Source organism: Stenella coeruleoalba, assembly GCF_951394435.1.
Source record: "Stenella coeruleoalba genome assembly, chromosome: 4".
Taxonomy (NCBI): Eukaryota; Metazoa; Chordata; class Mammalia; order Artiodactyla; family Delphinidae; genus Stenella; species Stenella coeruleoalba.
The window spans coordinates 61,436,855-61,454,163 of NC_137149.1; the positions used below are offsets into that span (position 1 = coordinate 61,436,855).

Sequence of the window (17,309 nt, forward strand, 5' to 3'; positions counted from 1 at the left end):
AGTCCACCTCCTCAATTTGGGATGATTCGTTGTCTATTCATGTATTCACAGATGCAGGGTACATCAAGTTGACTGTGGAGCTTTAATCCGCTGCTTCTAAGGCGGCTGGGAGAGATTTTCCTTTCTCTTCTTTGTTCGCACAGCTCCCGGGGCTCAGCTTTGGATTTGGCCCTGCCTCTGCGTGTAGGTTGCTGAAGGGCGTCTGTTCTTCGCTCAAACAGGACAAGGTTAAAGGAGCAGCTGCTTCGGGGACTCTGGCTCACTCAGGCCTGGGGGAGGAAGGGATACAGAGTGCGGGGCGAGCCTGCGGTGGCAGAGGCCGGCGTGACGTTGCACCAGCCTGAGGCACGCCGTGCTGCGTTCTCACGGGGAAGTTGTCCCTGGATCCTGGAACCCTGGCAGTGGCGGGCTGCACAGGCTTCCCGGAAGGGAGGTGTGGATAGTAACCTGTGCTCGCACACAGGCTTCTTGGTGGCGGCAGCAGCAGCCTTAGCGTCTCATGCTCATCTCTGGGGTCCGCACTGTTAGCTGCGGCTCGCGCCCATCTCTGGAGCTCCTTTAAGCAGCGCTCTTAATCCTCTCTCCTCGCACACCAGGAAACAAAGAGGTAAGAAAAAGTCTTTTGCCTCTTCTTCAAGTCCAGACTTTTCCCTGGACTCCCTGCCGGCTAGCCGTGGTGCACTAACCCCCTGCAGGCTGTGTTCACGCTGCCAACCCCAGTCCTCTCCCTGCCATCCAACCAAAGCCCAAGCCTCAGCTCGCAGCCCCGCCTGCCCCGGCGGGTGAGCAGAGAAGCCTCTCGGGCTGGTGAGTGCCAGTGGGCACCGATCCTCTGTGCGGGAATCTCTCCACTTTGCCCTCCGCAGCCCTGTTGCTGTGTTCTCCTCCGCGGCCCCAAAGCTTCCCCTCTCCGCCACCGGCAGTCTCTGCCCGCGAAGGGGCTTCCTAGTGTATGGAAACCTTTCCTCCTTCATGGCTCCCTCCCACTGGTGTGGGTCCCATCCCTATCCTTTTGTCTCTGTTTATTCTTTTTTCTTTTGCCCTACCCAGGTACGTGGGGAGTTTCTTGCCTTTTGGTAGGTCTGAGGTCTTCTGACAGCATTCAGTAGGTGTTCTGTAGGAGTTGTTCCAGGTGTAGATGTATTTCTGGTGTATCTGTGGGGAGGAAGGTGATCTCTGCATCTTACTCTTCCGCCATCTTCCCGATTCCCCCCTGTTGAACCTTTAAATGGTGTATCTTATTTTTTGATTAGTGATTTGATGGATCATTTTCACATTAGAGTTTCAAGTTTATAAGGTTTTTTGTCATACTCTCAAAATCTATAATAAAAATAAGATAAAACTTTAAAATAACCCTTGTAGTATACCTAGGATCTGAGATGACATATTCAATTGTTCCCCTGCTCAAAAAATATCTATTTTATTTATATGGTACTATTTTATATTTGGTCTTGTATTAGTCAGGGTTCTCCAGAGACAGAGAACCAATGAGATATATATATATAGATACACAGAAAGAGATTTATTATGATGGATTGCCTCAAATGATTATGGAGGCTGAGATGGTCTGCCATCTGCTCCTTGGAGGCCCAAGGAAGCAGTGGTGTAGTTCCAGTCCAAATCCAAATGCCTGAGAACCAGGAGCACCAAAGTCCCAGGGCAGAAGAAGATGGATGTTCTAGCACAAGAAAAAGAGCAAATTTACCCTTCTGTACCTTTTTTGTTCTATTCAAGTCCTCAGTTGATTGAATGATGCCCACCAGCATCTCCTTTACTCAGTAAGTGCATCTCCTTTACTCTGTCTACTTCTTCAAATGTTAATCTCTTCTGGAAACACTCTTATGGACACACCCAGGTAATATTTTACCAGCTATCTGGGCATCCCTTAGCTCAGTCAAGTTGACAGATAAGATTAACCATCACAACTTTCCTTTCCTCTGATAACCAGAACATTGTAATCAAATCAAAAGTGTTCTTAATCTTTTCAAAGTTTTATTTATCTACTTTTCTGTCTTAGAGTTGCATCTAAATTCCTTAAAATATGTATAGGCCAGGGAATCAGAAGGGGCATTTGGTCCCTGACCACCCGTCATACATGTGGACATTTGCTGAGATGGATACTCTATTCTTTTGTCTCCATTTATTGATCAATATCTATCATTCTAAGTTTTCCTCATATTTAATGATCTGGAAATCTCTTCCGGCTTTGGCTCACCTCTTGAATAACATGCCCTGGGGTTCATTTACTTATGAGAATAATCCAATAAAGAAAAGGAAAATTTTTTGAAAGAGTTGAGGACATTTATGGAACAATGTCTTTAAATATCAAGAGGGGATAAGAAATTTTTATAAGTGGAGGGGTTAGTCCTACGTGTGAGATAGTAAAATTGATCCATAAAAACATAGCAGAAGGTAGAGGTAAAGGGGTAGATGTGTTCATGGGAACTTGTGGAAGTTCTTTTCTAATTGTTTCTTTCTTCTCAGTGAAATAAGAAGTTCATCCATTAGTTGACCATGAAAGTAGTGGAGGAGGTGGTTTGTAGAGGAGATGTTAAATATTAGAAAAGAGAGAAGAGATAAAATCTCATCTAAGAGAATAGAAATTGAATGGACTACAAATTTCCGGGAATAGTCTGGTATGTGTTTTTTCAGCCCCCTTCAACCTCAGGCAGACAGGCGTGACTAGTCTGAGAGTTCAGTATTACCAAGATTGGTTTAGCCAAGCATGTACTAGGAAGCAAGAGAAAGACAAAGGAATTATAAGTGTACATAAGTGTAAAGGTTGATTATATAATATACATGTCACTATATAGCTCTTCCTCCAAATTATTTTAATCATCAGCTTTTGTCTTTCCTCTCCCATTTGAGCTTTTTGAGGGTAAAAACCAGGTTTTATTCATCTTGGTATCCAGAGCACCCAACACAGATACTGCCAATATGATATTTGTTGACTGAGTGAGTGGATGATAGAATCCCTCTTCTCTTTCATGGCATGTCTTCCTGGTTAGGAATAACCCTTTTGTCATTATTACATCAAAATACTCATTATCCCCTTCTCAAAATCACTTTATGGTAAAAGAAGAATGTTATATCCCCAGCCATCATAACCATAGCTCAAGACATTAAAATTAGGGAGAAGGGCATGTTCTAAAATTCCTAAACACCAACTTCTGCTGTCATATCATTGCTGAGATTTTGGTCACTTTGCTACTTTTAACCACAATGGAGGCCAGGAAGTACAGTATTTTAGTTAAACATTGGCACTTAGGTTAAAAATGGTGAAGATTTTACCCTATTTACAAGCAAATAACTTATCCTGTCAAACTTTTATATATAAGTACTGACAGGAGCCTCAAGGTTTCTGGATCATAGCTCCAGACAGTTAATTACTCACAGACTGAGTCAGTTCCCCCACCCTAAGTTCTCACAGATCAACAGGACTAAGAACTAAGATACTGTCTGCAGATGCAGTGCATTTATATCTCAGGAGTCAAAATTATGGGACTCTGAGTCAAAATTTTGACTCACAGGAATCACAATTTTGAGACTCAGAGTTTATAGAGAGAATTCTGGCATAATTATCCATATTCTCCTCCAGAAAGAAAAAGAATTTTACTCTGGAATGTAAACAAATGTTCTCTGGAGAAGTGAGAGATAGGTTGAGTCTTTGCTTGGATTGTAAGCAATTATCTTTGGGGAGATACATTTCTAAATCTCTTCTAAGAAATAAACTATTGCTAGTTCTCAAGGTATGTTAGCTGTTCAATCATCCTTTAATAAACCTTGTCAGTGATTACTCAGAAGTCTTCAACCATGCAGAAATGTAAAAATATTTATGGAGAATTGTCTCCCAACAATTATACACAGATATCCCAAAATCAGAGTTCTGCTATTAGTATAAAGAATGGAATGAATATTTTGGTAAATAAATAATGATTTCTATGACAATTAGAATTTGAATTAAAATTTTAAATGTTCTTATACTGCATTATTTTGAACATTTTAAAAATGTTACTTTTTTTTTTTAAATATTGCTTTTTATGGTGGAGTACTTTTAAATAAGTCACACAACTTTTCTGGACCTCAGTGTCATTATTGACATAATGAGCAGATTTAACTGCATAACTACTAAGATTGCTTACAAATTCAAAAATTTCTATTTTAAGTAAACTATAAGTGGAGTATATCTAGTCTAGGAATAGAAGACCTTTTACAATATGGTTTTTAAAAAACAGATGCTGAGTGACAAAAACAAATATATATTGAATTATCTAAAAATGTTTATTATGGCATGCCCTAGGTATGGTTTTCCTTATACTTACCCTGCTTGAAATTTATAATACTTCTTAATTCTGTGAACTGAGATTTTTCTTATTTTTTTAATTGAATCATAGTTGATTTACAATACTGTGTTAGTATATAGTTAGGTATATAGCAAAGTGATTCAGTTATATATACATTTTTTTCAGATTATTTTCCATTATAGATTATAAGATATTGAATATAGTTTCCTATACTATCCAGTAAATCCTTATTATTTATTTATTTTATATATAGTAATGTGTCTCTGTTAATCCCATACTCCTAATTTATTTATCCCCCTGAGACTGTTCTTAATTAAAACTAATTTTTGCTCATCACCTTGTAAATTATGGCCTCTGTCACGTTTTCTCTATCACTCTTTCTTGGACTCCAATTATACATATCTAAGACATTTGCACCATATCCCATTTGTGTCATATTTACTAGTCTGAATTTTCTTTCCTTTTTTACTTCATCTTCAGTCTATTATTTTCTTCTGTAATATTTTGTAGGCCACTAGTACTCCTTTCAGCTCTTTTAATCTGTTGTAAAACTTCTACTGAGGTATTAACTGATTATATTTTAAAGTTCTAAAACTTCCATTTGATATTTTCATAGATCTTTTTTGTTCTAATTGAAATTCTTCACCTAGGCATTTATTTTCTTATATATGTTAACCTGCATATGAAAATTTGTATATGTATACCTGTGTGTCTATTCCTAGTGTCTGTTTTGTTCTCTTGTTCCTGTCTCCTGGTCAATGATGATGACTTATTAATAAAAGTAACATTTATTACTTATTATACACCAAGCACTGTCCTAAAGTTTTATATACTTTAGTTGAATTTTCATAACAACACTATAAGGTCCTTTAAATTATGCCACTTAAATAGATGAGGAAACAGGCATAACTTGTCAAATATTATACACCAGTGCTGGAATGGAACAGGAAGAAGGTACGAAGTAAGCTTTGTTTGTAGACACAGTAAATTAAAAGAATAAAGTACAACCTAAGGATGTTTACTGGAAAGATTGTTAAACGTGAATAAACCTTAAATCCTACCAGAATGAGATTCTAACAGTGACATTTCAAGCTCTGAGAGACAAAGGGAGATATCTGGGCAATTTAAGAAAAAAATTACTGAGTTCCTACTTTGTTTCAGAACACAGAAAAGAAGTGGATCTCAGTCTGGCCTGGAGGAGACCCTGGAGTTTCTACAGAGGGACACTCAAATCCCACCTTCCATTCCCCAGTGATCATACTCAGTATGTATGCCCACAGCCCACAATGAATGGAGTTCCTCTAAGCAGCAAGGTAGATCTTTGACATACTGGCATCTAGTCTCATGATTAGCCTAATATATTTTCACCTAAAAAAAGTTCTGTAAAACAGAACAGAATTGAAGTAAAAATGCCTAACTTGTAAGATTATAGGGAAGAGGTTTAATAATAGGAGGGTGGATGGAAGTTAGTGAAAAACTTTTGTATTTGGTGGCTTCCAGCACTGAAATTTTAGCAGGTACCATTCTCTCAATTTCCCAAACTCTGCTCCTATTAACAAAGTATATTTCATACCTTTCTCTTTTTAGTACCTTATATATAAGCTAGGAACAAAATTGTCATTATTTGCAGATATGATAATTGCTTGTATAGAAAACCAAAGATTCTCTAAACACAAATTCTTAGAACTAATAAGAAAGTTCAACAAGATTGCTGAATCAACATCAATATGCAAAAGTTAATAGTATTCCTACACACCAGTAACAACTAATTTTAAAATGTAATGTTTAGAAATGTATCATTAGTGATAGCAACAAAAACTATAAAGATCTAAAGAATAAACCTAGCAAAAGGTATAATGGATAAAATGAAAACATTCTAGCACATAAAAGAATGCCTAAATAAATGAAAAGATGCACTATATTCATGAATAGGAAGATTCGGTATTGTAAGAACGGCCTTTCCTCCTTGACATCTAACTATATATTTAATGCAGTGAGCCAAAGTTCCAATTTTTAACAGAATTTGAAAAGGTGGTATTAAAATGCTACATAAAATGGTAAGAACAGTCAATTTTGAAGAAGAAAGGGTATATGTCCTCTCAAGTATTGAGATATAGTATCAATCTATAATAATTTAATTATCATGGTATTGCTACAGGAGATAGACACACCAGTAGAACAGAACAGACTGCCTAAAAATGGACCACTTACATGGGAAATAGGTAGTTGACAGAGATGCCTTATTTTTATTTATTTTTTTTTTTTTTTGCGGTACGCGGGCCTCTCACTGTTGTGGCCTCTCCCATTGTGGAGCACAGGCTCTGGACACGCAGGCTCAGCAGCCATGGCTCACGGGCCCAGCCGCTCCGCGACGTGGGATCTTCCCGGACCGGGGCACAAACCCATGTCCCCTGCATTGGCAGGCAGACTCTCAACCACTGCACCACCAGGGAAGCCCAGAGATTCATTATTTATCAATGGGAAAAGAATGCACAGTTCAATAAAGGATGCTGCAACAAGTGGCTATCCATATGGAAATGATCAAATTGGACACAAACCTCACACTATTTACAAAAATAAATTCCAGAAAAATGGAAGACCTAAAGAAGAAAAGCAAAAATTTAAACAGTACTGAAGTACACATAGAACATATGACTTTGGGGTAGGGAATAAGTTATTCAACAAGGCCCCAAAAAATACAAATTAAAACAAAAGATTTATAAATCTGACTATATTAAAATTAATTTTAATTAAAAAGAAACCAAAGTTAAAATATAAGCCACAGACTTGAAAATGGATTTTCATTGTATAGAATAAACAAAAAGTTAGCATTCAGAATATGTAAAGCACTCCTACATAAATAAGAAAAACAGTCCCATAGGAAAAATGGGCAAAGAGATATGAACAGTTGGTTCCCAGATGAACAGAAATTAATACAGTATGGAATAAACACTTGAAAAAATGCTCAAATTCATTATTGAAAATACATATTAAAACAATGTGATACCTATTGGATTGGTAACATTTTTAAAGTCTGTTATATGACATAAGAATATATATACACGTATATATACACATATATCTACACATACACTTATACATATTTAATCCTATGTGTATATACATATATACAAACACAACACACAGACACACACACACACACACACACATACATAGACACGTATATATTTAATCCTATGTCCTCTAACAGACTTTTAAATATATATAAAGCTAGTGCATAATTTAGAAGTAAAGTCAAATATGTGAAAAACGTAACAGTTGTACATATCAGTTGAGAAGGATGATAAGGGACTTCCCTGGTGGTGTAGTGGTTAAGAATCCACCTGCCAATGCAGGGGACATGCGTTTGGGCCCTGGTCTGGGAAGATCCCACATTCTGTGGAACAACTAAGTCCATGCACCACAACTACTGAGCCTGCACTCTAGGGCCCGCGAGCTGCAACTACTAAGCCCGCGTGCCACAACTACTGAAGCCCGCACACCTAGAGCTCGTGCTCTGCAACAAGAGAAGCCACTGAAATGAGAAGCCCGTGCACTGCAACAAGAGAAGCCACTGCAATGAGAAGCCCGTGCACCACAATGAAGAGTGGCCCCTGCGCACCGCAACTAGAGAAAGTCTATGCACAGCAACAAAGACACAACGCAGCCATAAATAAATAAATAAATTTCTAAAAAAAAAGATGATAAATATTTCATAGAAATAATATGCATCAACTTCAAGGTACTGAATCTCTAGGAAAATAGAAGAAATGCAGAAAGAATGGAGGTGATTTTTAGCTGTATATGTAAGGTTTTATTTTTGTTATTTTAAAATAAAGAGATTGGAAGTAAAACCATAAAAATGCTTATATCTATTAAGTCCAGATGAGATACACATTAGTATCTGTTATATTCTCTGTATTTTATCATCTGTTCGAAATATTTCATACATGAAAATATATTAATTAAGATCATGAATTACAAACCACTTTTAAGAAACTGAGGAAACATCACAGACCTTGTTTTAGAAAAAACAAAAATGGGTGAAAAAAATTAATAAATTATACAAATGCCTACGTTAACGGCCATAGATTTTGTTTTTTGTTTTTTTTTTTTGTGGTACGCGGGCCCCTCACTGCTGTGGCCTCTCCTGTTGCGGAGCACAGGCTCCGGAAGTGCAGGCCCAGCGGCCATGGCTCACGGGCCCAGCCACTCTGTGGCATGTGGGATCCTTCCGGACCAGGGCACGAACCCGTGTCCCCTGCACCAGCAGACAGACTCTCAACCACTGCGCCACCAGGGAAGCCCCACGCTATAGTTTTAAAATGAATTAACATTTTATATTTTATAAAATAATTCAAATACTTTAATATTGCATTCTCATAGCAATAACTTTTCTAAAGCAGAGTACATTTCCCAAGGTATAAAAATCCCCCCATGCTTAATATTATGCACCTTGCAATTAAACTAGAACTGTGACTGTGCTTGGTTAAGTTTGGGGCAGCCAAAAAAGTATCCTAAAATGAATTTGTGGAGACCTGGAAAGGGTTTTTTTTGTTTTTTGGTTTTTGTTTTTTTTGCGGTACGCGGGCCTCTCACCGTTGTGGCCTCTCCCGTTGCGGAGCGCAGGCTCAGCGGCCATGGCTCACGGGCCCAGCCGCTCTGCGGCATGTGGGATACTCCCGGACTGGGGCACGAACCCGTGTCCCCTGAATCAGCAGGCGCACTCTCAACCACTGCGCCACCAGGGGAGCCCTGGAAAGGGTTTTGACAGTCTCTAGTAATGATGTATCTTTGGGAATGAGAAAATATAGCCTCCCCACTATGTAGCTGGCTCTGCTTTTGCCTCCTTAACTGCTTCCTTTTAAAGCCCAGCCTTACTTTTTCCAACAGGGAGGCCAACAGGCCTGCATTAATTTGCATGGCTGACGTAGACTCTAATCAATGTCTGCCAAACAATATATGACAACTTATTCACATAGAAACCAGGAAATTAATTACCATAGTTTAATTCTGGAAATAGCCTTTAATTCGGTCAATACTTTCCATTTGTGATCGAATTAATTGCTTGAAAACTGATTAATGAGAAGATCCAGCAGGCAGTAATTAACATCAAAGAAAAAAAAATTTAAGTCCTGGTGCTTCCCTGGTGGCGCAGTGGCTGCGAGTCCGCCTGCTGATGCAGGGGAGGTGGGTTCGTGCCCCGGTCCGGGAGGATCCCACATACCGCAGAGTGGCTGGGCCTGTGAGCCATGGCCGCCAGGCCTGCGCATCCGGAGCCTGCACTCCGCAACGAGAGAGGCCACGGCAGTGAGAGGCCCGCATACAGCAAAAAAAAAAAAAAAAAAAATTTAAGTCCTGTGAAAATTATTTAGGTACATGAGAGAAAATTCTGGTAAACAGCCAGTGGAAACTACAGCTATTCCTTAAATTTAGCATTTACTGAGCTGACCCAATATTCTGGATTCTATATTATAATTAAAGAAATATTCAGTGATGATGACTTAGTGCTGCAAATAATGTCATGGCTACATAATTAATATCTTTTATTTGATTCTGTATAACTAAATTCACAATTCAACAGCAAAACTTTTAAAGAGCTTCAAATCATTAAAGTTCTTTGGAAGTTTGCCATCATTGTACATTAATTATTTAAAATCATCTTTTACTGCCAAACTTGGGGGATGATTCTTGCATTAGTCAATTTAATTGATTAAAAAGAATTAAATTTATCATGGACCCAGCAACGAAGTTGGTGAAAATACTAATGACTATCAGAGGCTGAGCATCCTATTAACTTATTACTTAGCATTGTAACACTTGTGCTGATTTTAGGAATACCATTAAATAATAAGTCTGATCATGGTTAGCAATAGCATCTCTGGAAATTATACATCTGAGGGTTTAGTGGCTGCAATCCCTTTGGGAATAGGGGCTAGAGGATTTGTCTTAAGGCTTTACTTATGTAAGAAGCACATACAGTTTTTACAAGGATAGTATGTTTATTGAAGTGGCTTGATGGGGGCTGATGGAGATTATGGAGGAGCTTTGTCATTCCCACCTCCTCTTCCAATCCCCCCACACTTCTGTCTTTGATTCTACCATCCCAGATTCATAATAGTGCTTTCATTTTAGGCAGTAAAAATATATTTACCTACCACATATGCCTTATTTTTCCTTTTGAGTTGTCCAAAGATACAAAAACATATTTGTAGTATTATTGGATAATATTTCCATTAGGAGTTGGGGCAAAGAAGGTTGGAAGCAATGCTACAGAGTTGAGCTGGGGGGGAGTTGGTGACAAGAGAATGGGAATTCAGGGGAATCAGCAGGGGAGTCTTAGGTGAGGACAGACTAGCCAGTCAACTTTATGGCATGCTTTGAGGACTCACTGATCCTCCAATCTGAAAATTCTCCTTTCAATGCCCATTTCTATAGAGAAAACCACAGCTAAAAAGTAAAGATCCCTAGGAGGCAAAATAGGGTCACTTTTCATCATTAGAACCTTTGGATATAATTTTTTAATCTGGTGTTTTATTAAAACTATTAAAATCTGTATTAGTTATTTGTTGCTGCATGAGAAAGTCCTTCAAGTTTAGTGACTTAAATGGCAAACATTTATTATCTCACCATTTCTGTGAGTCAGGGATTTGAGAAAGGCTTTTATGGGTGGTTCTGACTTACGGTCACTCACGAGGTTGTGATCAAGATGTCAGCTGGGGCCGCAGTCAGTGGAGGCTTCACTGAAGCTGTAAGGTCCCCTTCCAAGCTGGAGGACCCACAGGACTGTTAGCAGGAAGTCTCTGCTTCTTGCCATGTGAGCCTCTACACAGGGCTTCTTGGGTTTCTTCAAGACATGGCATTTGGATTCCCTCACAGGAAATGATCTCTGAAAAAGAGGAAAAGACCATAATACAAGTGAATTTTGATGAAGAAAATGGAAGAGATGATATGTTCAAAATAAGCAATTTTCCAAATTTTGATCATTGCTGCACAGTCTATAAATAGTATGTAAAATATCATGTAAATAGACATTTACCAAGGAAAAAAGAAATTTGTGCTCAAATAAGTTTGAAAACAAAGTTTGTTTAACCAAGAAACAAATTTAAACAACTTTTTCTTACTGAGAGATTTCATGTACTTTATGAATTCCCAAGGGAGAAATATATTTTGTAGCTATTGTTAATTAAAAATCTTTGGGGTTCTTTTGATAAAATTCACTAATTAGAGGTAAGTAGGAGATAAAAATTTCTTCTTTACCACCTTAATACTGGAGGAACATTACAAGAAATGCAAGTTTTTGACAAAAGTCTACCAAACATACATTTATTTTCAAACTGACCCAACAAGCTATCAGAGCTTCAGTAACCATCAGATCTGTCAACAGAGAGCTTCATAAAGTAGGAGGACACAGAACTACAGCTTTTACCTTTGAGCTCTGCTGTTAAAGGGCTAGTTGAGCTTGGAAGATTTTTATTCATGAATGAGAAATTATTACCACTATATCTTATGCTAATTGGCAAACCACCACTGGAGTGTGGGTTCCTGAGCAGAGAAGATCCATACTGATTAATCACCTCTAGAGGCTGGATTAAAGTCAGCTGACACACATATACATTACACCTTCCGTTAAAATAAACTGCTACAAGGACAACATAGAAATAACATTTTCCAAACATTTTACTGCATTCTTCTTTTTCCTCAGAGCATTTGTGGGACTAATATTCTTAGAAAAGACATGGAAAAATCCCTGCAAGAGAAACAATCAGGAATTAAGAGGTCCAGGTGACCTAGAGGGAGTTGGCTCCTAAAGAGAAGGCAATAAAATTGTAATGGGAAATTGATGATGATAAATGCTGACAAGAGACCTTACCTGCATCCCACTCTCCCAGTGAAGGAGCTGTAAGAGTCAAATGATTGCCAGTAAAAAAGAAGGTGTTATGCATCAGGACACAGCACTGACTGAAGGCTAACTAAAAGTCTTAAGGCCCATGCTTGGGGGAGGGGCACAATAATGTCCTGAAATATATGGGGAAAAAATTAATTAAATCAGTGACCTTTTTATTATAAAACGACAGGTGGCAGACAATCTAGTAATTTTACTGCCATTCTGATCCTAGATTCAAAATGGTCAAATATACAGGGCCAGTTTCATATTTGGGCAAAATGTATGCAATAAAATATGTTTATGGAAAGATAGGCTAGGAAGTCAATCAACTCCAAACAATGCCATCTACAATAGGAAAAGTAATTGAAGTGGACTCTGTTTCTTGTTTCCTGTAAGCTGGGTGTTTTACATGAGTAATCTACTATTTTACATGTCTAAATTTCTCACCCTCACAATAACCTTGTGAGGATGAAACTGTTACTATTCCTGTTTTACAGATGAAGATGGAAGGTATGTAATTTGTTCAAGGACAAAATGCTGAGACTCTAAACCAACTCTGTCTTACTCCACAGCCCATGCTGAACTTTTATCTACACTGCATTAGATGAACATTGCTTCAGAGAGACCAACTTCTGGCAGTAAGACAAAAGGCAAAAATGCAGAATATTGTTTGGGAAAGCTTACTTAAATCAATGTTGGCTTCTAAAAGTAAAACAATAAAGAGCACAGGATCTCACATCCCACAATCTAGAAAAATTAGAGCCACATTTCACAAAGATGTGAATTATCCAATGGAAAAAATGTCTCTATTCTCTGCTCCACATAACCCCTCACCAGTATGAAACATTTCGTAATACGAAGTTTTGGAATATAAAAAATATTCTTAGGTGATTCTCAAGTGCTTTGTGTTTAAACTCAATGTCAACCCTTTATTATGAAAACGAAAAGTTTTTTCTTAGAATTAATTTCAGACAACAATTCTAAGACCAGATTGCTTTCTTTCAAAGAGAAAAAAAAGTGCTTATAAAAACAGAAATAACTTTGAATTGGTAACAAACACCAATAAATATTTTTTCACTATTAGTGTGAATTTCAATTCAATAAGCTTTTATTGTGTATATTCTATGTGCCTATATTATACTAAGTGCTGTGGGAACATAAAAAGCATGTAATTCTTCATCAGTGCCTTCAGAGAAACTATAATTTCTTGAGAGAAGTAAGACATTAAATGTTAAACTGTTGAATCATAATTCTGGGCATCACATGAGTAAGTGCCCAAATTAAAAGTATAGACCAGAATTCCTCTGACTGTATTTCAGAAGATATTTTAAGAGTTCTTTTTTTTTTAATGTTCTGGTACTAAATAAATTTTAAAACTATAAAATATCTACTTCTTGAATACTATCTTTGCAAATTATTTCATCATCAACATTATCAAACATTAATTTTACCCAGGCAATAAAAGCAAGAGTGCATTAGATGCATTATCTTATATAATTCTTCAAATAATTCCATGAAAGAGGTATTATTATTATCCTCATCTTATAGTTGAGAAGGCTGAGATTTGGAAAGCTAGCATTATGACTGCAGGTGATACTGTTATATATGGAGCCAAACTGCTAGACCCCAAATTATGGGTTCTAACCTGAAGAAGGACCATCTCTGAGGTCCCTGAATATTTTATGTAAGATAGGCTACTTCTCATTTTTCATACCATCAACCTATTTTCCTTCTATAAAGAAAATCTGCATTTCAAAATTTTCACTTATTTGTTAACTCACTTATTTTCTGTCTACTCTAAGGAACATGACTACAACAACCTTTTTCACCAATATATCTGATGCTAACCTAATTCCTGTCACATCATTGGCACTCAATAATATCTAATGGAAGGAAGGAAGAAGGGAAGGAAGAACTATCAAGGCAAATATCACACTAGACAAAGTTCAACAGGCAAGGAAGACCTTTAATTCAAGGTTATTGTGATAAGGAAGAGAACCCAGAACTCAGTGTGAGCTCAGCTCCACAGAAACAAAACAAAGGGCTGGATAGGTTTAAGACCTAGGATGGAGGAATCATAGGCCATATGTGTTTCCTGATTGGTGTTACCTAAGGGAAAGGTAAACTTTCTCATCTTCATGACAGGAGGTGGTTTTGCATCTTGGAGCAAGGTGCCCACTGAAGTTAGGCTCTACCCTCTTACAGAAACTGGCAGATACGGGCATGACCTTTCCTGATGAATGCATTTCAAAGGAATGGTTTCCAGGTCCTTGAGAAAGACATTCCTGTGTTATAAAACTGGAAAAAGGCCTTAGAAAAAATTACATTTAAAGGGGCAGAGACTTACTTCACCCTGTATGACACTCTCTAGGTCCATCCATGTCTCTATGAATGACCCTGTTTCGTTCCTTTTTATGGCTGAATAATATTCCATTGTATATATGTACCACATCTTCTTATTACATCTATATTTCATACAGAGTGAAGTCAGAAAGAGAAAAACAAATATCATATATTAATGCATATATATATGGAATCTAAAAAATGGTATAGATGACTTCATTTGCAAAGCAGAAATAGAGACATAGCCATAGAGAACAAATGTATGGATACCAAGGGGGAAAGGGGTGGGGTGGGAGGAATTGGGAGATTGGGATTGACACATATACACTATTGATACTTTGTGAAAAATAGACAACTGATAGGAACATACTGTATAGCACAGGGAACTCTGCTTAATGCACTGTGGTGTCCTAAATGGGAGGGAAATCCAAAAGGGAGGGGATATACGTATATGTATATGTATGGCTGTGCAGTAGAAGCTAACACAACATTGTAAAGCAACTATACTCCAATAAAAATTAACTTAAAAAAATAAAGAAGCAGAGAACTCATCTACAATTACAAGTTTTCTAAAGTAAAGGCACTAAGAAAATGAAGATCAGGGGCCAAGAGTCAGGAAGAAACATGTCTAAATTCTAGTCAAGATGAGGGGAACTTTCAAGCCTTCTTGGTCAGAAGGAAGGAAGAAGGAAAGGAAAAAAGGAGGGAAGAAAGGCAATGTGGTGGTCATGAAATTATGCTGCTCAGACCTCCTTTCAAGAGAACCTGCCTCAAAGAAGGTGGTTGGCTGACAGACTCCAACTGCTGTACCTTCGGATCTGCTTGCAATGTTCTCACAGAGGCCAAGCCCTCCTGGCTGTTCCCCGCCACTGACTAAGCAAGGCAGCGGTATGTGATCTGGGCTACCTTACCCAATATGGAACTCCTCTAATGGGAAGGTTTTGCTCTGGGGTCTCCATAAGCCTGGCCAAAATGTTCCCAGAGTCTTGTTACAGTCTGAGGCTCCTCTCACCCACTCCTTCTTTCCCTCTCCCCTTAGCTGCAGCTAAGTCTGAAGGTTTCCCTACTAATTCTGCTCCTTTTCCACTTTATTCTTCATAGACGTTTTTCCTATTATTCTTGCACATCCAATTTTGTCTTCTCAGAAGATCCAAACTGACATTGAGGGAAAGTAATACAGGCGGAGGGAAGGGACAGGAAGGAAAAGGGGGAGAAAACAACAGAAGGCAAAGGCAAAAGGGGACAATGAGAAAGAAAAACTGGGAAAATTTGCGAGAGAGAAAAAGAGAAACAGACAGAATGCAAACGAGACCACATATACCGCACACACTCCAATCTTGGTTGCAGTCCTAGAACCTGAAGGTTGAATTTTTGCTCTTACCCTGACTGTCATTGCTAGCAGAGATGCTTTAAAGAAAGCAAACACCAGACACAGGAGGACTTTTTGCTTTCTGGGTAATGGTCTGCCAGATGTCTCTTTATGGCAGTCATGGGCATATAAAATTTGACACAGTGGGAAGCTCACCTGTACTAAAAAGAAATGGCTACTCTTACGGCCCCTCCAGGATGGCCCAACTTAATGCTACAAAAAGGGACCCTGCAAAGTATCTCTATACTTCAAAATCCTGCTCCCACAACTATGTTTTTGGCTTTGAAAGAGAATAAAAGTTCCCATCTCCCAGTTAAGTTTCATCTCACTTTTCAACTCAGTAATGGGCAGTTGGAAATATAAATTTCCTTCAGGGGAAGGCCTCATCTGCAATAGGTGTGAACTGACCCACCTGGCCTAAACCAGTGCATTAAAAGTGTGTGTTGACCAAAGGATGGTTAATATAAGGCCATGGACAGGACACCAGCACTGCAGGTCAGGAAGCCCATGCAAGGCCTGTATGTTTCTTTTACAATTTTTTCTGCAGTAGGAGACACAAAGAACATCAGCATACACATCCTTCCTGGGGAGACAGCCACACAATCACAATGTGCGCTGATCATTACATAAAAAGATAAATCTTCAAAGTACAAAGAATGCTTTTCACGGCGAATACAGTCAAAATCAATATTTGGAAGAAATAAGTAATACTTTATCTATTGCTGCAAACACACAATCTGCTAAAGGGTCACCCGATTTACACTATTTTACTGCTTCAATCACAGCAGGTCACTTTTCTCACTTTTTTTTTTTTTAATTTAAATGAGCGCCTACCTGGCAAACCAGATTCAGCCTTCCTCCAGCTCTTCCTTGTCTCCAAAATGTTTGTGATTCTCCAAGCCTCCTATTTTATTTTTAATAGCTCCCAGTAGCCCAGGGGGTGTCAGACCAAGTCAGTGTCTGGTAGGAGAGGGTCTTAGTCAGCACCTAGATTCAGGTGGATTGGAAGTCAGACCCTCAGGCAGCAGCTGTTAAAGAATGCAAATATACACAGCTGTGTGGGATGCAAGTGTAATAAGCCCTGCCGGCCAGGTGATCTGGAGGGAGAGGTGAGGTGTTCCCTGCCCGGCAGTTGTTAAAGCTCAGGGCTCCAGCTGAGCATACAGACTCTTTGCCGGTAGACCTGCTCGCTGTAGGAGCGGAGAGAGAGCTCAAAGATGGCGGCCGCAGCCTGGCTTCCCCCAGAGCGACCGGAAGCCTCTAGACCCCGCCGAACCGGAAGCCCGCCCCCTTGGGCTAAGTTCAAGGCCCAGGAAGCGGGCTTCTTTGATGCGAAGGTTGAGGGAGTTGCAGTCGCCGTCTGCATGGTGCCCGGAAGTAGTGGCCCGCCAGGGGCTGTCTCTCC

General features: G+C 38.8%; 1 long non-coding RNA gene across 2 annotated transcripts in view; it reads right to left on the bottom strand.

Annotated features, from left to right (window-relative positions):
- Window positions 1-16,878, bottom strand: part of LOC307186006 — a 424,126-nt gene extending 407,248 nt beyond the window's left edge. For both annotated transcript variants that reach the window (XR_013828233.1, XR_013828234.1), the window contains exons 1-2: window positions 16,739-16,878; window positions 10,989-11,193 (exon numbers count right to left, since the gene is read on the bottom strand). This is a non-coding gene — a long non-coding RNA (uncharacterized lncRNA). The remainder of the gene's footprint in view (window positions 1-10,988; window positions 11,194-16,738) is intronic.
- Window positions 16,879-17,309: the final 431 nt, after the last annotated feature.